The following is a 22,833-nucleotide window of genomic DNA, read 5'->3' as shown; positions in this document are numbered from 1 at the left end:
GTCTTTGCCGGATAGCTTATTCTTCTGGCACAACACGCCATGAAAAATCTTGTGGTAACAGCCATATGCAGTTCCGCTCTGTCAACACCAAATACCCATGAACACGCAACCAACCTTACAAGAAAGGGGCCACAGTCGCACGTTTTTATCGGCTTCCGTGAGGAGCAATCGCAGTCACGCACACCGGCTAAGCATGCAAACGAACAAAAATAGTAGTTAAAAAGTACGGTGCTGCGTATTTGGCGTCAGGCAGCCAAAAGTAATTAACGCAAAAAAAGACTTAAAAATTCGAAGTTCACCTGTCCGGATTCGAACTTTGGCCCAGTGACACTCGCACGACCTCGGGGTGCGGGCACTCAACTGATTAGCCATCAAGTAAAAATGAGCGCAGACTAACACAATGTGGAGGATCTGGCCTTCCTGACTCGTTGAGATCCGCTAAGGTTTCGTAGTGCAGCAACAAGCTTGTGAAATGGAGCATAAGTGACGCGTAAGCATAGAGATAATTTGTAGATTCCAGCTTTCCTTAGAACGCTGTTTTCGGTGGCGTTGGCATGACATCTTTATTCTACAATCCAACCTTCGTCAGCGCCTTTAACAGTCCCAGAGCAGCCGCAACCTCCTGCGACCAAAATGCCAATGTGTCGTTGAAATTGGGCAAAGTATGACCATATGTATGTGCACTAGCCCCCATGTCGACTTTACATCGTTTCCTAGAGCGGACATTTAAATGCGTTAGATTTTCTATGCGGACACAGCGAGAAAACTAGCCGTACGTCCCTGGCTCACGTATGACGGTCATCGCGACATAGAAGTGAATGTATAGATTAAAATATAAGTTCTTTGCGTTTTTGGGTTTGAAGCCAGGCTTTTGAAACTCAATATATGTACTGAACAAGTGTCGTTTCATAGCTGCGTTCATTTTCCTATCCACTCCAATAACGCTCCTTGTTCGATGCTTTTCAGAACTTGAAATCTCCATCATCCCTTGAAGTTCTGTCTTCCTTCCTTTATTGCTATGTTGTTTATCGCTTGACCGTTTATTAGCATCAATTATATTGTCACGGGGTCGTGACGTGAACGAGGCCAGCAGTCGACGTGCCCAAGATGAAACCCTTGATTTGGCCGAACTTGTGGCCGGGAAGCGCAAAGTCAAACGACAGCAGTACGCACTGTGCACTGATAGCGGCGGACAGAGCGTCGGCCGTCGATAGAACTGCTCTGCGTTAAGGCGCGTCGGCATTTATACATGCGACATTGAAAGTTCCAGTCTTATCGCTGGTGGCGGCGTTAGTTCCAGAGTATACTCAACTGAATCCAGAATAGACTCAACAGACGATCCTAAAACAATCTGGAACGTTCCCAGACATTCTGGTGCGGCTTTCGCACGGCAGTAGTAACAAGTGTAAGGGGGCGGTAACAGAAAACATAGACATGAGCGCGTGTGGCAATATACAGTAATTAGGAAGGCAAATATGGAAGGTAAATTGTGGAAACAGAAAAACGCTTGTGTAAGCAGAAAAGCGATCTCTTTTGTGAAAATTGACGAGTCTGAGGATGTTAGCCTACTCTTGCGAAGTCCATGAAATCCCAACCACGAGAGAGATTTCCTACACTAAATTGAACCATGGTACGTTTTTATGGCGGGCTGACTCAGATTCTGCATAATAGACACGTTCACGTAAGGGGCAGAAGCGGCAGTGGGGAACATTTTAACGGCGGAGCTCTTTAAGCTTGCCAAAGCACCGATTCACCTTTGGAAAAACTATCACCATCATGGGAGCTCTCTCTCTCTCTCTATCCTCTTTTCACTCCCCGAACATGTGCGCCCAGTGCACGCGCTACCGCCGCCTCGATTTGTCCGGCGTAGGATGCAATAACGTGGATGGCCTTGAAAATAGTAACGAGGGAGAAAAAGAGAGCGAAAGTAATCGAGACAAGTGAACAGAAAGAGAGACATAGAGAGAATGAACGGGGAGAAAGAGAAAAAAGATAAAAAGACAAAGAAAGTAATAGACAGCGTGAAAAAGACATAGAAACCGCCAGACACAAAAAGACAGAAAAAGTAGAAATCAATACAGAACGAGAAAGAAAGAGAGACCGAGAGAAGAACACAGAAAGGTAAATAAAGAAATAGAGAGCGAGAGAGAGAATGAGGTAGAAAGAAAGCGGAAGCCAGACCTAGAGAGATAGAGAGAGAGAGAGAAATGCAAGAAAGAGAAAAAACACATAGTTGATCCTACCTTCACAGGAATCGATATAACGAAATAGTGAACCGTGTCTTCACAGAAGTATATTTGATTCTTTATTGTACATTGATGTATGATAGTTTTCGCGATGTCTATTGGTGTTTGGCAGCTTTGGCACCGTTTGATGTGTGTGAACCCACGTGAAATGACACATCTCCTTCCCGACGACTATGGCCAAAGATCATTGTCGAACCCTTGTGGTAGCTCAACTAAGCTATGCTGTCACCAGGGCTGGGCAGAGATGCTCAGAAAAGTATTCCGGAATACAGATATCGAAATACATGAACTGGAAGCCTAAAATACAGATACTGAGATACATTTGCCTTTAACGCAACGGGATATTTCGGAGATACTTTTGCAATACGACGAAAAAAAGTGTTCCCGAATACAGTTACAGTGATATAGATACTGGAAGACTTTTTTTATTTCAAGGATGCTCATACGACGCAAGGACACTTATTAGTGCAGCATAATGTTGTAATTAAAGTTACAACGCATCGAAACGTTCAGTTCATTATTTATTTTGTAACAGTACCCTCAACACCACTAAGCCATTGCAGGGGAGGGGGGTGGACAAAGTACATAATTAGTAAGAATGACATAATTACAAGTATACAATTGAAATAAGAATACACTATTTCACAGCAACAGTAACAGGGATTGGACACCGAAATCGACATACTTGGCGAACAAACTAAGCTATGCTAGACATAGCACACTTTAAGCAAATCACTCGAATCACTAATGAACACCAGTGAATGGAGAAAAAGCACACATTTATTTTGAAGATCTGCTTTGCTAAGAAGGTTGCTTTTTAGGGTTCTCAAATGTGCTGTCTTCTAACAGCGTCAGCTCAGCCTCAGCACAAGACTCACGAAAGAAAAAGTCTGTCTACCGCTGAAGGCGAGCACAAATTCGTGTTATAGTGAATAAATATCGCCTCCATAGCTGGATTGCCCTGCAGCGTGGCGATATCTCTTCTCGGGTCATCTAGATACCGAAACACTTCCGCCCTCACTTGAGTTGCTCTGACCGTTGAGAATCCGAAGTCTGTCCCCATTTTGGGAATCCTAAGCCATCTGACCCTGTCGGCTTCAATGAAGCTGTCACCACCACCGACGCTACCAGCACCCATTTCAGAAAGCCGCAACAGGCGAAGTCGGCTCCGGCGTTGGGGAGCCTGCTACCACAAAAAACCGTTTCACGCATGTAATCAAATAGGAAGGCACCCTGACATGGGAGAGGTGGCTGAAAGCGCGTCAAAGATAGCCATCTTCTAGTCCCTACCGCCGCGACTACGGGAACTGCTTTTGGAAGTGCCGCCGCTTTGACAACTGACAGCATTGACAGCATTGACAGCATTGCAAAGCCTGTTGCAAGGTGCTATCCACGCGGGGGGTCGCGAAGTAATGGCTTGCCACCCGAAAAAAATTAGGCGTGCTGCACTGACCTTGAGAGACAGCGACTTTCGTCGGCAGAGGCCGACAACACTGCTCCCGCGATTCTGCCGGCTGCGGCGTCACGCGCTTTACCATATGGACCATTCTGTGCTTGAGGGGAAACCATGGCCGCCCTATCCGTCGGCAACCGGCGGCGCGCCTTTGCTTGTCTTGCACAAAAAAGAAAAAAACGCCATTCTCCTATTGGAAACACGCCTCAACTCATTTCCGACACAAAACGCAATGCAACGAGATTACCGTGTCCTGTATAGTATCGCGATACAGGCGATACATCGTAAATGTATTTCACTCATCATCATCATCATCATCATCATCATCATCAGCCTGTCTACGCCAACTGCAGGGCAAAGGCCTCTCCCATGTTCCGCCAATCAACCCGGTCCTGTGCTTTCTGCTGCCACGTAATACCTGCAAACTTCTTAATCTCATCTACCCACCTAATTTTCTGTCTCCCCCTCACGCGTTTGCCATCTCTTGGAATCCAGTCAGTTACCCTTAATGACCACCGGTTATCCTGCCGACGTGCTACGTGCCCGGCCCATATACATTTCTTCTTCTTGATTTCAACTATGATGTCCTTAACATCCCACCAGTATTGACAGGAGAAGTAAAGAAAGCCCTAAAGGGAATGCAAAGAGGCAAAGCAGCTGGTGAGGATCAGATAACATCAGACCTGTTGAAAGACGGTGGAGCGATTATGTTAGAGAAACTGGCCACCCTGTATACGAAGTGCCTCTCGACGGGGAGGATACCAGAATCTTGGAAGAATGCCAACATCATCTTGATCCATAAGAAAGGGGACGTCAAGGACCTGAAAAATTACAGGCCCATAAGCTTACTGTCCGTTGTCTACAAGCTATTTACAAAAGTAATTGCTAACAGAAATAATACGACGTTAGAGTTCAATCAACCAAGGGACCAGGCAGGATTTCGTACAGGATTCTCAACAATAGACCATACTCATACTACCAATCAGGTGATAGAGAAATGCGCGGAATACAACCAACCCTTATACATAGCCTTCATAGATTACGAGAAGGCATTTGATTCGGTGGAGACATCAGCAGTCATGCAGGCACTGCGGAATCAAGGCATCGACGAAGCCTATATAAACATAATGGAAGAAATATACAGCGGATCCACAGCCACTATAGTCCTCCATAAAGAAAGCGACAGAATCCCAAATGTATTTCACTACTGAGATACAAATACATTTTTCAAATGTATCTCGATGCAGAAATACAGATACTCGAAAGTATCTCTGAAATACTATCACGATACTTTGTATCGCGATACTGCCCAGCCCTGGCTGTCACCCACACAACCTGAACGTATCATTCTCATTCAATAGCGAGACACATAAAGCTACATCTGGAAACAGTATATGATGAATCCCGCGCCAATATGACATGAACGAGCACATAACATTGGTACACGATATGCACTCATTCAAAGCGTCGTCATCTGAGCAGAGAAACGCTAAGGTGTGCCTCCTCATTAATAGTGTAACCGGCGCACGCGCTCACGCGTATACCACACAGTACAACGCGACGCACTCGACGTACAAGGAGCGACGTACAAGGAACGCTTCAGGAACGCGAGAGGTAGAGTTCGTAGTTTTAACTGTGAACGCGAGAAGGCGTCGCGCGCGTCTCTCTCGTTGCACCGAAAGCTGAAACTTTCGAAGCGCTCCCTGTCCACTATAGTTAGTGTGATGGCGCAGTACTTCACTTCACCGATCCCAGACGGCGACACCGCACGCACCGAGGTTACCAAGGTCATTGAAATGAGGAAAGCATCTTCGTTTTCTTGTCATCTGTTCGTGTGCATTATATAGAAGACGCATCAGTGACGGAAACGATTTCAGTAATGTCCTTGTGGAACCCGGCATAGAACACATTCGTGTTAAAAAGATGGGTAGCGCAAGAAAGAGAGAGGAAGATAGAGGCAGGAAAAGTAGACGGAAAAGTTTGGTTGCCGCGGAACACATGAGAACCGAACCCATGACCTCTCCCCTCCGCTAGGAAAAGTGCCGGTCTCTCTACCCACTGAGCTACCGATGCACATGCACGATGCTTCCCAAAGGCGCCTTTTATCTCTCAAGCCTCCTCCCTGTCAAAGGGCGGTGACTCCTCTACGGTGTCACCGTATAGGAGCGGTAAAGTGAAGTTCTGCATCATGCTCTAACGAGCGCCTACAGTGAGCGCTTCTGCAGTCGCCATAGTAGTGAAGCTTCCACATGCACCAACCGTGTTTTTCCGGGGCCTAATGCCTGGAATGCGATGGTAGCGAGTAATAAAACTCCTCCAATAACGCCGCAGAAACGCATCGACCTCGAAAGCTGAATGTGGCGCAAGTGACCGCTTTGGTGCTGCTAGACACACACCGGCAGGAAGAGGAACGCGTTTGCGCGGTCACGGCTGAAGCTACGTACTGTGCCTGTCGTGTTCCTGAAGTGCTCTGTGCTAGTGTATGCATCAGTCTACGCATAAACGCAGGCTTAGGTACCCCATTACTGGTGAGCGCACACGTTACCGTTTCTCTCCTGCAATGACCACGCTTTGAAAGAGTGCATATCGTGTACCACTGTTTATTACGTTCATCTTCATGCCACCTTTGCTCGGGCTTCATCATATTCTCTGTCCAGGTGTATGTTAACTTCTACAGCAACGACAAAGATTGGAATACCAGAAAGCAGAGCTCATTGGCAAGTATTAATTCTAAAAGACTGGGCGTGCAAACACGGACACAAGAAAGAAGTCGAAACAGCACAAAAGCCGGTGTTGTCTTGTCTCCTTTCTTGCGTCCGTGTTTGCAAGTCCTGAGTTTTAGAACGAATGTCACAAAGGTTTAATCAGGATCATTGATGTTTGTCGTACGGATAGAGATGGGCCGCAAGGCGTCATCGTGGGTCCATCCACGTCAAGTTGCGACGTAGCTGACAAACACCAGTAGACATTCTACAGGCTCTTATATAATAATTTACAGGTGTGCGCAGGGCTGGGCAAAGATAATTTGAAATTGTATCGCGATACGATACAAGACACTTAGGCAAGAAGTACTTGAGATACAGATACAAGATACCACCGCAATAATCGTATCCGATACGATACTTGCCAATTGTATCTTAAGATACGTCGATTCATTCGCACATTTATTATGGATCCATATGATGTAGCAGCAAACGTGTACGCACAAAAATCTTTGCTTAAAAATGTCTTACTTGTGACCAATTTTATTTCATTTGAATGAAATATCTGTCGCCATCCGAAAAGCTTTTTCTTAAGTACATTAGTTTCATTCTGAAGCAACTTATTGGTGTTTGTATTAGCTGTTTAACACGCCGGCTCTTTACACCCTTCACTGACGGCGGTTCTTGCTTGTCATTTTTGTAATTGATGGGAGTCGCCGCTCACCTTGCCGGCCAGCTAGTGGGTCGCCACCTCATCAGAACTACTTCAATAAGAAGCCTTCGCACGATGGCACAAATACCGGTGTGGAGTCTTACCGTGTCCGTGAAAGACAGTTACGCAATAACGGATCACAGGACAGATCTAAAGCAGCAACAACGCTCATGTGACATTTTTTGTGACGCATCGTGTATGCGTAGAAGACATAAACCTGCATTGAATTAAAAATTCTACTTATCCACTGGTGCAAAGCGTTCGTTATTGATAACCACTAGAAAACTAGAGCGCCATAACTATAGGTATGGTAGTAAGACAGATAACTGGGCAAGATTGTATGTATTCATATTTAAACTTTCTTAGCGCGCACAAAAGACAAGGATAAGAAAGCGACACACGAGCGCTAACTCTCCACTATTTATTTTTGAAAGGAAAGATACGTATGAATACCCCAAAACCAGCATAGAGCATGTGCGGCGCAAGTCATGTGACACACTTATCTCCTTATCTGTGACTCCTTATCTGTTAGAGCCACCGGAGGATGACTAATGCATTTCTTTGCACACCTATTGATATACAAGGCTTCCGTAACTTCACGTGTTGGTTTTTCTTTATCTGCAAACAAGAATCTGTATCATGAAAAACGGGTTCACAATGGCATGATTTACAATGATCAGACAAGTGTGAAAATGTTTCTTTCGCCAGTGAGTTAGCATGCTATTTAAGCCGTGTGTTGATACAGCGGCCATTCTGTCCTATGTACATACTTCCACAGGTTAAGTGTATCCGATATACCACCCCTTACCAGCATTTTGTTAACTTCGATTTTTCCTTTAAGCCACAGCTTCATGCAAAAGACACCCGCCGCTGCGATGATAGTCTGAATATGGTTTATTCCGGAAAACTTCTTCCTTTATGGTAAACATCGTGAAAATACCCCACGTTGCCTTTTGTTCTGCGCATTTGCCAAAACATTTCGCCGTGAACGTCAGTACTTGTGAAAAGTCAAACACAACCGTCAAGTTTGAACTCTATAACTCAACAATGAGAAACGATATCACAATTATGTTAATTGCGCATAATAGTACATCTAAAGCGGCCTAAATTGATCTGGTTTACATGGCTCACAAACGAGGAACCCGTATACACCGTATGCCCGCATACCCCGAGCCGCGGTGTAGGAGTTTGCGCCACAGGTGAGTGTGCTATTTTAAATGCGAGAGCGTTAAGAAAAACTGACATCGGCAGCGTTGACCCCACGAATACAAAGATTAAATATCAATCTCTCAGCGGGAATCGAACCCAAGCATTCTGCGTGGCAATCAAGTATTCTACCACAGAGCCACGCCGGGTCTCGAAACTGCTTTGGAAAAACACCCTGTGCCTGGCGCAATGTTCGTGAAACGTCCGTAGTGGTTGCAGTGTTGGTTATCCGATTTTATAAACATGACATATGTACTCCTATGGTACAGGCGTCACTTCGGGTTACCGGCAATTGTAGTTAAGCGCCATCCACTGAAGTTGGTCGAGGTAGCACTGTCCAGGGCTGCTATTCTCGCAAGCCGATGCGCTGCGTATCAGCTTACCGCTTCTGGTGTTGTTAATACCCACGTTGCGGTTGGCACCGTTACGCAACTGTAAAAAACTGGCTGTGTAAAACATATGCCACTGTTCAACATATGTTTGTGCGTACAGCATGTGTACAGTGCTCACGTATTGAAACAGGATAATTTAGGTCTAAATAACGCACATACTTTGCCCTCCGCCGTGTTCAGTTGGGGTGATATTGGCACAGTTTCCATTCGAATGCATAGATCGGAGCCAACATCTTTAGAGACCAGATTCGTCGCGACATGACGTAATTACCTCGGGAAATTGCGCATGCCAGTCCTTATACAAAAAAAAATTCGGCAGATCCCACGTACCGTGGGAATCGATGTTTTGCGAAGCATGTGGCGGGTAGGTTACTGTGGCGTAACTTTTTTTACTGAGCGACACGTTACAAAATGACGCTAAAGATTTGTATATATTTTATACGCACGCATATATATGTGGAAGAGCTGCATATGCGTTATAGAAGCAGTTGTTTACGGTTGGGTAACGCTGACAATGACAATGTGGGTATTACCAACACCAGAAGCGGTAAGCTGATATGTAGTGCTTATACATCTCCCGAGAACGCACGCACGTTTCACGAACCCGTGTGCATGTGTGCAAGAAGTTCTTGACAGTTCTTAAACAAGGGCATCATCACCGTGATCAGTGAGCACCAGCAGCTCGTCATGACTTGTTGTAGGATCCGGTCGTGATCGTGGTGAATAGGGGTCCATATGTACTGAAGTATGTGGTATAGTAGAGCTGTTGGAATTCGTGGATGCCTCGGTCATTTCGTCGACAAATTGTATGTCGACAGAGCCGGCGACATGTCGGAACCTGAAGCCACCTTTCGAGTTGGTGAGGCATAGGCCGTCGAGTATGGTAGGCCTGGATAGTGCTACGTAGAGCAACATCAGTGGATGGTGTTTGTCCTATTCGTAGACTACCGCAGCCTATGTGGCCTACATCATCATCATCAGCCTGTCTACGCCCACTGCAGGGCAAAGGCCTCTCCCATGTTCCGCCAATCAACCCGGTCCTGTGCTTTCTGCTGCCACGTAATACCTGCAAACTTCTTAATCTCATCTACCCACCTAATTTTCTGTCTCCCCCACACGCGTTTGCCATCTCTTGGAATCCAGTCAGTTACCCTTAATGACGACCGGTTATCCTGCCGACGTGCTACGTGCCCGGCCCATATCCATTTCTTCTTCTTGATTTCAACTATGATGTCATTAACCCCCGTTTGTTCCCTGGCCCACTCTGCTCTCTTCCTGTCTCTTAAGGTTACACCTATCATTTTCCTTTCCATCGCTCGCTGCGTCGTCCTCAATTTAAGTTGAACCCTCTTTGTAAGTCTCCAGGTTTCTGCTCCATAGGTAAGTACCGGTGAGATGCAGCTGTTATATACCTTCCTCTTGAGGGATAGTGGTAGATTACCATTCATGATTTGATAATGCTTGCCGAATGAGCCCCAACCCATCCTTATTCTTCCAGTTATTTCACTCTCATGGTTCGGCTCCGCGGTTACTACCTGTCCTAAGTAGACGTACTCCTTTACAACTTCCAGTGTCTCGCCACCTATCGCAAAGCGCTGTTCTCTACCGAGAGTGTTCCACATTACTTTAGTTTTATGCATATTATTTTCAGACCTACTCTTCTACTTTCCGTATCCAGTTCAGTAATCATGAGCTGCAATTCGTCTCCCGCGTTACTCATCAATGCAATGTCATCAGCGAATCGTAGGTAGATACTCTCCATTAACTCTTATCCCTAGCTCTTCCCAATCTAGGGCCCTGAAAACCTCCTGTAAACACGCGGTGAATAACATTGGAGAGATCGTGTCTCCCTGCCGTACGCCCTTCTTTATTGGGATTCTGTCGCTTTCTTTATGGAGGACTATAGTGGCTGTGGATCCGCTGTAGATTTCTTCCATTATGTTTATGTAGGCTTCGTCGATGTCTTGATTCCGCAGTGCCTGCATGAGTGCTGATGTCTCCACCGAATCAAATGCCTTCTCGTGATCTATGAAGGCTATGTATAGGGGTTGGTTGTATTCCGCGCATTTCTCTATCACCTGATTGATAGTATGAATATGGTCTATTGTTGAGAATCCTGTACGAAATCCTGCCTGGTCCCTTGGTTGATTGAACTCTAATGTCGTATTAATTCTGTTAGCAATTACTTTTGTAAATAGCTTGTAGACAACCGACAGTAAGCTTATGGGCCTGTAATTTTTCAGGTCTTTGACGTCCCCTTTCTTATGGATCAAGATGATGTTGGCATTCTTCCAAGATTCTGGTATCCTCCCCGTCGAGAGGCACTTCGTATACAGGGTGGCCAGTTTCTCTAACATAATCTCTCCACCGTCTTTCAACAGGTCTGATGTTACCTGATCCTCACCAGCTGCTTTGCCTCTTTGCATTCCCTTTAGGGCTTTCTTTACTTCTCCTGTCAATACTGGTGGGAAGTCAGATTCCTCTGCGCTATTACTCCTTCTTACGTTATCATCCTGAATGGCTCGGCTGCTGTACAGATCTCTGTAGAACTCTTCCGCTACCTCAACTATTCTATCCATATTGTTTGTGACCTTGCCTTCCTTATCCCTTAATGCATACATCTGATTTTTGCCTATGCACAGTTTTGTCTTCATAGCTTTGAGGCTTCTTCCGTTCTTTAGATCATGCTCAATTCTCTCCATATTTTACTTTCTTATGTCGGCTACTTTACGCCTATTGATTAACTTCGAAAGCTCCGCCAGCTCTATTTTGTCTGTTGCATTTGAGGCTTTCATAGCTTGACGTTTCTTAATGAGGTTTTTCGTCTCTTGGGATAGCTTACCAGTGTCCTGTCTAACGACTGTACCCCCGACTTCCACTGCGCACTCCTTGATGATACTAGTCAGATTATCATTCATTGCGTCAACGCTAAGGTCGGTTTCCTCGGTTAAAGCCGCGTACCTAATCTGAAGTGAAACTCTGAATTCCTCAACTTTCCCTCTCAGAGCTAGTTCATTAATCGGCTTCCTGCGTATCAGGTTCTGCCGTGCCTTCCTCACGTCAAGTTGAATTCTACATCTTACCATTCTATGGTCACTGCATCGGATCTTGTTAACTACTTCCACATCCTGTACAATGCCCGGGTGGCCGCACTATATGAAGTCTATTTCATTTTTAGTTTCGCCATTAGGACTCCTCCACGTCCACTTACGAGTAGCCCGTTTTCTGAAGAAGGTATTCAAGATGCATAAATTATTGCGTTCTGCAAACTCTACTAGTAACTCCCCTCTGGCTGTCTACAAATGGCTGTCAATCAATCTGACATCATCCTCGGTCAGCATGAGGCCATCGCCCAGCCTCTTAGGAAATGAAAAGGACACGTTCTCGTTCTGGTGGACGAAGTGCACTTTACGATGCGGTGATGTGGATATCATATGTAAATTTCGTTATTGTATTCTTCCGGGGTCGAGCAATGCTTCAATATAGCTTGCTGCATCATAGGAATACAAACGTAATGTTTTTTAGACTGCTAGAAAAGCGGAGCAAACACTGGAACTACAGACGTCAATCTGAGGTGACGCCCGTATCATAGGAGTACACATCGTAGGAGTATCATGTAGTGTTTATTGCTTTCTTGTAAAATTAGATAGCCAGCACCACAACCACAATTGACGTTGCACCGATAATACGCCTACGTAGGCTGTTTTTCCAAACCAATATATAGACCTGGCGTGGCTCAGTGGTGGAATACCTGACTGCCAGGCAGAACGCTTGGGTTCGATTCCTGCTAGAATCCCAATTTTCATTGTTTCCATTCGTTGAGTCAACGCTGCCGATTTTGGCTTTACTTAACTCTCTAGCATTTAAGTTACCAATGTCTGTTCTCGCCGTTCCTGGGTAGACATAAACTGTCAATCACCTGTGGCGCATACCCGTACACCGCGGCCCGTGGTAAACGGGTATGTGCCACACGTGTCTAGTGGAAAGGGTTTGACGACGTAAGCGGCATGATTTTAACGTTATTTATGGCCTGACCCGGCAATCATATTCGTCAAATCCTCTTACCCTCCCATGCAAATTTTGTTCTACACCAAGTTAAGGATGCGACCATGAGAGCACCCAGACGTAGGTGGCTAGATAGATAGATAGATAGATAGATAGATAGACACGTAGATAGAAACGCTCAAAGTGCCAGAGGTTCGCTAAGAAATGCTTCGCATTTAAAATTGATTTGAATCCGTGCGTACTGTGCATATCTTTAGCGTTATTTTATGACGTTTCGGTCATTCAAGAAATACACCACAGTCACCTTCCCTCCGCGTGCTTCGCATAACACCGATTCCCATGGTACGTGGGATCTTCTGAAATTTTTTCTTTTGTTTCTTTTCTTTTCTTGTCACGACGCAACTCCCGACGGCGCGCGAGATTCAAAAAAATAAAAGCCATGCGCTAGGTGACGTAAGACAGGCTAACTAAACGCTGATATCCGTGAAAGCTGGATCTGAAGCCCAGCTAGGGCTATGAAAATTTTGATCGTTGGGCTGCATAGAGCGAATTCGTTTCGTGACCTCTCACATAAGTACGTCTTTCATTTGAGTGCCTGTCTTTGAATGCCCTGTACAAAACACCCTCAGGGTCCCGTATGTATTCGTCCGAGACGACTCGAAGGTGAGAGCCGTCTTCTATGTCGTCAGTCAATGCATTGATCCTCATCCGCCCAACTCCGAAAGCTTTCTGCACCTAACGTGACTTTGCAGTGCGTCCAAGATCGAAGGCATTGCAAGCTTTCTGCACCTTACCTGTTTTTGCACTGCCTAACTGATTGGCGGGCCGATCACGGAGGCAGCGCAAAGCTACGATATCGTACGATGACGTGATCATGTGACTTCACATTACGAGGACAGCACATGGCGAAGCCATCATGTGATAACTTTTTGTAACCCTAGTTCTCACGCCGCCGAATGCGGGACGCCAATGGTGAATTTTCGTGTTTGAAATAGAATTGTTGCGGTTTGACGTCCCTAAACCAAGATATGATTATGAGGGAGGTCAGAAGCATTTCACAAACACGGTCACAAACACGGGCCACAAGTATCGCAGGACGTCTTCCTTGGTCCCCGTTTTCAGCGCTATGGCTTTACTGAATGAAAGCAGCAAGACGGTTCACCAACGCTCAACAGCGAAGTTTGTTGTTTTCTGTAGTTTTCAGACGTGCTAACGCATCGTCTAGTTGCTTAATTTGTTTGTGTTCGTTTTCGGCTCCACGCTGTTTCATCGTGTTTGATCGCACAAACTCAGCTCTCCTAGACTTTGATAAACTAGCGATTTTCTTCGCCTGCAGTGTCTATGGCAACTTTCTTGGGTATTTCATTTAAGTCTCAGGTCCGCCGTGGTGGCTCAGCGGTTGCGACGCTCGGCTGCTGACCCGAAGGAAGCGGGTTCAAACCGGCCGCGGCGGTCGCATTTCGATGGAGGCAGAATGGTAGAGGCCGGTGTACTGTGCAATGTAGTGAACGTTAAAGAACACCAAATTGGAAAATTTCCGGAGCCCTCCATTTCAGCGTCCCTCATAAGCATATCGTGGTTTTGGGACGTAAATCCCCACATAGTATTAGTATGTAACTCTCAGGTTTCAATTGTTGTTTTTTTCGTGTTTAACTGAACTATACAGTGGTCCAAGAGGTACCACATTGTAATATGCGTTGTTTATTTCTTGACTGGTTCTTATTGCCGTTATATTTTACTCCTGAGCAAATAAAATATTAATATTTACCAATGAATGAAAGAGAGAAAATATATTAGAAGGCAAGGAGAGTGGCCTGATCTTGTACGCCTGGGCCTCTTACACTGCGCTGGGGAAAATGCAACGGGGGAAAAATAGTGATGAAGTATGATGATGGTGTCAGAAAGAAGTGATCCATGTATATATAATAAGACAAAGTGGTCAAAGAAGCTAATGATATTTTTCATTATACCAACTAGCCCAAATGTCCGCCTTATAGCGTATATATACCCTTTTCATGATTGTAAAGCTAGCTTTCCTGCGATGCAGTTAGCCCAGTTCATAGCAGTTAGTCTAGTGACTTTTGCAAACAGCGTGTTCAAGCGCAGTTTGCTTGAGCTATGACGCGGAAAATGTAGACTCAGCTCTATCGAAATAAACACACATCATGGACAAACCCCAGGACGTGCAATGACGACCTCGTCTCCACTTGAAGCACAAAAGGTGCCGCCTTTAGTTCGGCGAATATGCAGCGCAAGGAACTGCGCTCGCGGATTTTGAAAATAGTCTAACAGACCCTGCAGAAATGCAACTTTCAACTAAAGCTTGCACTCCCACATCAGCCAGCCTACACAGACCCCCGTCTTCTGCTGTTACGTGAAGCGACAGTCGCGAATTACAATGTGTTGTAATGAGAACTAACAGACAAAAAGCCAAGGAAAGTAATGGGGATGCTATTTGTAGTAACTATGATGTAAATGTGAAGAAGGTAAAGTGGACGAAAAGGAAACTTGCCGCTGGCAGGGACCGAACCTGCGACCTTCGAATAACAAGTCCGATGATCTACCAACAGAGCTACAGCGGCGGTCATCCCCCGGTCCACTTTATGGGGTATATATGTTTTTCTTTGTGCTTAACAAAGAAAAAACGAGCCCTCCAAGTTCTCCTTTTTTTCGTTTTTACGTTCGAATGTCTGATACATTAGACACGCTGATAGTACGGGCTTCACGGTGGTCTAGTGGTTACGGGGCTGGACTGCTGGCCCGAAGGTCGCGAGATCGAATCCTGGCCGCGGCAGCCGCTTTTTCGGTGGAAGTGAAAACGCTTGAGGGGCGTGCACTTAGATTTAGGTGCACATTTAAAACCCCAGGTGGTTGAAGATTCCGGAGCCCTCCAATACGTGGTCTCTCATAATCATATTGTGGTTTTGGGACGGAAGACACGAGATAATAATAATAATAATAATAATAATAATAATAATAATAATAATAATAATAATAATAATAATAATAATAATAATAATAATAATAATAATAACAATAATAATAATAATAATAATAATAATAATAAGTGGTCTGTTTGAGGCCACTCTGTTGTTGTGCAATCTCGCATGGGTGACCCCAAAAAAGAGATCACGTCAGCCTGTAATTATAGTATTATCGAGGGCTTCCACTATATCTAACATACAAGCGGAGAAAAGATTGTGTCCCTACGAGTGCGAGCGTCTTAGTTACTTCCTCTTCCTCCTCGTCTCTGCTTTGCCTTTCGCGGGATTTCGTCATGTTGCATATTTCCGGTGCGTCTTTTCGACCAGAGAGGTAGCCGACAACGCCTCCGATTTCGGTGCGCTCGAGGAGGCAGGCTTCGAGGAAATACGACCTGCGACTGAATCATCCATGGATGATGGGCACAGATCCTTCAATCCATGACATCACCCAAAGGCGAAGGACTGCCTCTAACCATTGGGCGAAAGTGCGAACTCTCGCGAAGGGGCTAAATGCGCACATGTGATCTCTAGCGCGTATGGTAGAAAGACTTCGGTCGATATCAAACGCAACAATGCCTCTCAAACAATGAGATAACTTTTTTAAAGCACCCATCAGAAATGTCGAATAATCGATTAATCGAATAAAACGTCACACAGAAATCAATTATTTGATAAAAGACTAAATCGACGAACAATTAACGGCGTGGCGCGCAAGTGGGATTATGAGTGCTCGATTTTTGCGTTAACGTAACGTAACGAAGTTCTGCTGACGATGGCTGAGGTGAACGCTGCGCTGGACTATAAAGGGCCCTTTATAATGAAGTCGGCGATTATGCTAGCAAAGCAAAATGAAAAATCACGCATCATAGCAAGCTCAGGACGCACGCAGATCCGCATAAATGGGGTTCCTTCCGCCAACGCCAAATGGCACGAACACTTGCTTTGATCGCAACACTGGCAAAGCACTTGCTTCGGCGCGCCTAATCTAGCTCTTCACAAATAAGACAACGGTCGAACACATTGCAGTGTGACGCAAGCTCTCGCACTCAATGCCAGAACTGGGCGTGCAGAATAGTACGCTCTTCGCGGTAACAACGAAGCACACGGCGCAGAACGAGGCAGCCACTTGGCACATTTCGAATGGCAGTACTGCTCTGCTTACACCTCCTGCCAATATGTACACCACCCGCCGCACGGCTAAGCGCAGCAGCACAGCTAAATAGGACGTTCACTGGCAACCAACATTTCTTGAACCATTGCTTCAAGAAACGTTGCCGTATATTGCTGCACAAGCCTCTGTCATCGAGCGCTATAGCAACAACATAATCACGTAATAGTACTTCAATAACAGAGAAAAGGGTTCAGTAATCACACAACGCAGTAAGGAAACTGTAACAAAGCGCAGTGGTTGGCTCAATGGCAGCAGACCATCGACGAGCATATGAGGAGCGTCAGTCTGTCCAGTCCACAAAAACGAAACTAGGCCTATGCACCATGAAAATTGAATCTGCCGATTGAAGCGCGCCAAAAGCATGGACCGCGACATGTAGATATACGCACTTTACTTGAAACAAAATTAATTGCTACCGTTGGCTCGCTTCCTGAAATGTAAGTAATTTACTACCTATATTTTAGCTTTTATAGCTGTTTTTCATGCACTGAAAGACATGTGATAAATCGTCTCCAAAGCACCGAGTTTAAAGACAGAAATTCTCTGCTTTTTTTTCAGGTACATATTTCTGCTAACGACGAATAACAGAAATTTTCTTTGTGATCACATACTTTTTTCTGTAAAGATGTGTCTACTTTTACATATAATTTTCGCAGTATAGGCTGAAAGCTGCCTATGCGTTAGCCCTTTAGAGGGACCCACCTCAGCCACGCTAGAGAGAAATAAAATGTTACAATAAGATTTTATTGAAAACAAACCACTAGAGCGAGTTCTGCAGCTTAAATCAATTAAAACTGTAGATTTACGCACAATGCAAGCTCACAACAGCCAGCAAAGACACTCAGATCAAGACGCACTGCACAGGCCATTTTGGCCTGTTCTATCTTGGTAACAATGCAAATGAGAGCATATAATATTGAAACAGTGTTTTGATGTTATAATCACTCTTCGATAAACATTTTCGTCAAAATTGAGACCGGAGTTCTTTCATTTTGTTTTTCGAAAAAACTTTCTTCTTTAACAACTTTTTTTCTTTTTATTACACGGCTTGTAGAAAAACAATCTCTCGCAGAAATGTTGCACAGGCTTTGTTCTATATTTGATACTTTACTGTAGTTTCTCTGTGAAACAACAATCGCGCCAAGCTGCATCAAAGTTAGCAAACGTTTTTCATTCGGGCCGCCTTTTCCATTTTTTCACGTTTTCTTTTTGTCTTTTGCTGACAGCATAACGAAAGCATGACTGCAATTCACTGTGATGCGTATTGCAACCAGGAGAAAAAAAATTGCGACACAACACATATAGTGCGCGTTAAATTGACCAGCAAAATCGCGAAATCTTGCGGTAAGCAATAGCGAGACGCCCGCGCCTCCGCTTTCAAATATTTTTTTGTTGCGCTGCGACCATTCTTTCGGAAAAGTATTTTCGGCTCCGTGTAGTTCGAATATACGCACATAACATACAAAACAAGCAGACTAAACAAAACTATTGACCGCACATGCACATTCGATCTGTCGTGGTATCACACTGTTACATGTGTATTCTCGAATGTGGCGAGTGCATGTGGTGCAACCATAGGTTGGCTCACACGCGGCTTTATATTGTCACGTAGTCGTGACAATGAAGAAGAGTGCAGCAAGACTTGGAAATACGGAACTCTCTATTTGGGCAAACCTGTGCTTGTTATGTGAAAGCTGAAAATACGAGCGATACACGATGTGCACTGATAGCGGCGAGAACTGTCCTTGGCCGCCGAGTAATCTGATCAGCGGTAAGGCGCGCCGGCATTTATAGATGTGGCACGGAAGATTCCAAGTTTAGCGTTGGTGACCCCGTTAGTTCGAGAATAAACTCTACGGTTCACGGTGCGCACATACGCACAAACTGTAATACTAAAGCTCGAAGAACCGTGTAGAATCATGGATGAAAACTTCATTGTGCTAAGTGAGGTCATCTGGAATCATATTCTCACTGCCCCTTCAACGCATACAAGGGACGATAATCCAAACATTGTGATCAGATTACTTGGAGAGTAGCAACCAAATTGCGGTTGACACCGATGATCGTGCCACACGAGATGCTCTTCTGATTTTACTGCTGCTTCCAATATATGGCACGTGAACACGATTTCAAGCGTACGAGGCAATGCAAAGTGATCGAATCCGTGGCGCGATCCACGACGTAGGGAGAATGACTGCGGAACAGCTCATGACGAACCTCCACTGTCGAGCCTGCGAAATCATCAGCGCTTGCCCCATCTAACGGGTCACGTCATTCACCCATCTATGGCGGAACTATATGCTATCCTCGATTTTGCCAAACATGCTGAGTCCAACGCTCAGAACTTACCAGGTGATAAGAAACTTTACAGTGTATTTACTGACTCCCAAGACGCATTTCGCGCTTGCAAACACACTCGCACAACCACTCCTGCTGTTGAAAAACTGCATTTCTACGTGCGTCGTCTGCGGGAACAAGGACATGATTTGCATTTGCACTGGATCCCGGGCCACATGGTTATACCAGGAAATGAACGGGCACATCGAATAGCGCGCGCAATGCTTCTATCGGCGCAGTCGAAACCGCCCGAAAATATATTGTGCAACGCAGCAGAAGAACTTAAGCAGTGATTGGTACGATCCCGTGCAAACAATAACCCAAGCAAGCGCTACCGCCGCAGCTATCTCCTCGAAATACCCAACCCATGGACATACCTCCCCTTCCTCCGAGCGTTTATACCCGCCGGCAGCAGGTACTGCTGCGGCAGGTACAGACCGAAACCCTTCTGACTCCCTTCCTCGTGCAGCGTTTTCGCCGAAATCAAGGATGTCGGGACCTGGGAACCCGACATATCGGCATCTGCAGCCACTGCAACATCCGAGCGGACCTAGCGCACCTCATGTGGAACTGCCCACTGTACTCTGGGCGCAGGCCACGGGCCATTGCCACAATCCCACCAGAATGGCGTCCAACTTCATTCCAGGCCTGGGCACAATCCGTGCGCAACACCGCCACCGCCGCCGCCAAAGAGCTATGGCGGTCGTTGCTCGAGTACCTGGACGACCCCAAGGCTCCAGCCATTGGCACCAGGCTCCGTCTCCGGCGTGAAAGCGAGAACGTCATCTCGCAAGACGCTCATTAAGACTGCTTTTCCTGTACGCCCCACATTTTTTTTATTTTTATCCCGCCTCTCCCCCTACATTCACCGCAGCTCTTCAAGGGCACAAATGTGAATAAAGACGTGTCAACAACAACTCCAGCTTATCAGAACTATCCGGAATGGTCGCATTCCGGCTCGGCGAGCAAAAGACAGTAATTATACGTGAAACGAGTGGTTTGCACGCAAGTGAACATTCACACCATCTCCCGCTAAAGGGGACCATGAGCCGATGCAAAGCAGCGTTTCGGCATGTATAGCCCGCGTTTCAGAGGGGAGTGAAGAGGGGAGAGAGGCAAAGGAGAGGGGAAGTGGAGAGGGTGAGAGGGAAATGTGAGGGGGAATGGGAAGTGGAGAGAGCTTGCGCATGCGCAGTAAGGGTGGTCACGCCGCTTGAACCCCGCTATAAGATGTTTCACATCTAATAATAGAGTGCGTGGCAATATTTATTCACGCCTATTTCGTATCCATGCCAGCATAGTGCGCCTTTAGAAAGGCCGCGCATTCAGCATAGTACAGAAGTCACGATCACTGTCCATGGAGCCAAATATTACGAGCACACATAGCAAAAGTCATCCTTAAAAGCATCCGTGCTTGATCTAATTTTATTTTTACATTTCGCTTCCTATTCAAATATCTTTGCTTGTAACCCACACAACAATGATTACTACGAAAAAAATCAGGTTCCCGTTGTGCCCTTTAGACAAACGACTACAGGAAAAAGCAAATTCTGGGAATGGTGCCATTTAAATGCATGCCACGATTTCCTCACGAATCAACAAGCACTGGCAGCAAAATAATTGTGTGTTTGCCTGAACCAACGAACGAGCGAACGAACGAACGAATGAATGAATGATGAATGAATGAATGAATGAATGAATGAATGAATGAATGAATGAATGAATGAATGAATGAATGATCCTAGCAGAATTTACTTTTGGTGTTGATTAAGTGACGCGTAGGCATAAATATTCATTGTACGTTGCGGCCTTTCCTAAAACACCGTTTTTCGTGTGGCATCAGCGTCGCAACTTTCATCTTTCCAACGGCTGTCAGCGTATGGAACGGCCGCACAGTAGCCGAAACTGGTTACCACTGAAACGTGAGTTTCGAAACATATTTTGGTGAAGTATGAATTTTAAATGCGTAAGCATTTCTATGCCGAATCAAAGAGAAAACTGCCTGTCCGTCCGTGTGTCAGATAGCGATAACGCAGATATGAATAAGAAAACATTAAACATAAGCTTCCACCACTGGGCATGGTTTTGAATACAGACCTCACGCTCAGCAGGGGAGGGTCTTAACCACTGAACAACGCTTGCAAGTTATGGAGATATGAGACCTACACGAATGCGTTGCGCCCGCTGAGCAAAGCAAGTGCAGCAAGGTAACACTCTCTATGGGGCCTTCATTGAAGTGAATTGGACTGAAATAAAATCTCCTTAGAGGACAAAAGGTAAAGCCCGAAGAAAGGACTGTACGCCACCGGAAAATCCAAAGTGCGAAATTTCGATGTCAAAGACGCGTTTTTGTAGCCGCAGGATGCGCGTGCCTTGGGACAGTCTTTGAGACGCTGACCAGTGCTACAGAGAAGAGGAGAGACGCTATGCCGATGCCGCCTGAAAGCGGCTTTCCAGGACTGGCTGCTACCTAGATAAAGCGCAACACATACGCAATACTTAAACAACTCCGAAAAGAGATTATCCGCGAATTTTAATTGATGTCTACAGTCTTCTATGTCGGCATTGCATCCGGCCCTATAGAGGGCTTTTAAATGCGTCAGCTTATCTGTGCGGCTTACCAAGAAAACTGTAGATTCGACCGTTGTTCGTTCACGCAAAAGGAGCTTCGTCATAAGAAAATAAGTGTTGAAAACAAATTAAAATTTCTTGGCGGTCCCTATTGAAGAGAGGCGCCCACGCCCCGCAAGTGAATGTTTAAACTACTGGCTGTAACATACCCGCTGGCAAAATAACCATATATCGAACGGCATGAATGTTTCGAGGAAAGCAAGTGCAAAAGTACAACACCTGAGTTCTGTCATGGCTTCATTGAAGTGATATCTAGATGGTGGAAGAAAACAACGCTCTAGGACAAGATGTAAAGCCGACGTGGATGATTCTAACCACGAGGGAAATTACGGGATTGCGAAAATTGATTGACAAACTCGCGTTTCCGTGGTCGAGGCAGCGTATTTTGTGGGATCCCTTCAGACTGTGAAGAACGCAAGACAAAAAATAATAATAAAATATTCCGGCAGACCCCACGCGTTGTGCGCAAAATTTCATGAGAAAAAAAATCACAGCATATCCACGGAGTGAATGATGATGAGTGGGCGAAGCTGCGGAGGTTCATCGGTAAACCGTGAATCTTTCGTGAATTCTGCCCAGTACATCATCACCGACGTGAGATCGGGCGCGTTTATACTAAAGGTTCGATGAGAGTTATGACGACTTGCAGCTCACTTTAATTTTACATGTACGCTGTGAATTTTCATTGTTTAATCACGCACATGAGAAATCGCACACACGCACTACCTTGGAGGTCTAAATCCAGTGCCTATATATACGGGGTGGTCAGTGAACGGTTGTGCAGCGCGAGCGGTCGGTTTTTTAAATCAAGACGCTGCCGCGACGCTGCCTGCGTCGGCGCCGCTGCGCCGCGAGGCAAGATAGGGGGGGCGGGGGCGTAGGAGAGGAGAAAGAGGGGGAAGCGTAGGAGAGGAGAGGGCGATACATATCACGATACATATCAAGATGAGCCTTCATCTCATCTTGCCTCCCACTGTCAAACATGTAAATGCAA

At 45.6% G+C, this 22,833-nt stretch overlaps 1 non-coding gene across 1 annotated transcript; it reads right to left on the bottom strand.

The window, feature by feature from the left end:
• Positions 1-15,225: 15,225 nt before the first annotated feature.
• Positions 15,226-15,298, bottom strand: Trnat-ugu (transfer RNA threonine (anticodon UGU)). Its single transcript has one exon. It is a non-coding gene; the product is annotated as a tRNA-Thr (tRNA).
• Positions 15,299-22,833: the final 7,535 nt, after the last annotated feature.

Source organism: Rhipicephalus sanguineus, chromosome 8 (assembly GCF_013339695.2).
Source record: "Rhipicephalus sanguineus isolate Rsan-2018 chromosome 8, BIME_Rsan_1.4, whole genome shotgun sequence".
Classification (NCBI taxonomy): Eukaryota; Metazoa; Arthropoda; class Arachnida; order Ixodida; family Ixodidae; genus Rhipicephalus; species Rhipicephalus sanguineus.
The sequence above is the reverse complement of the archived record's forward strand: the minus strand, read 5'-3'. Positions and strand labels throughout refer to the sequence as shown.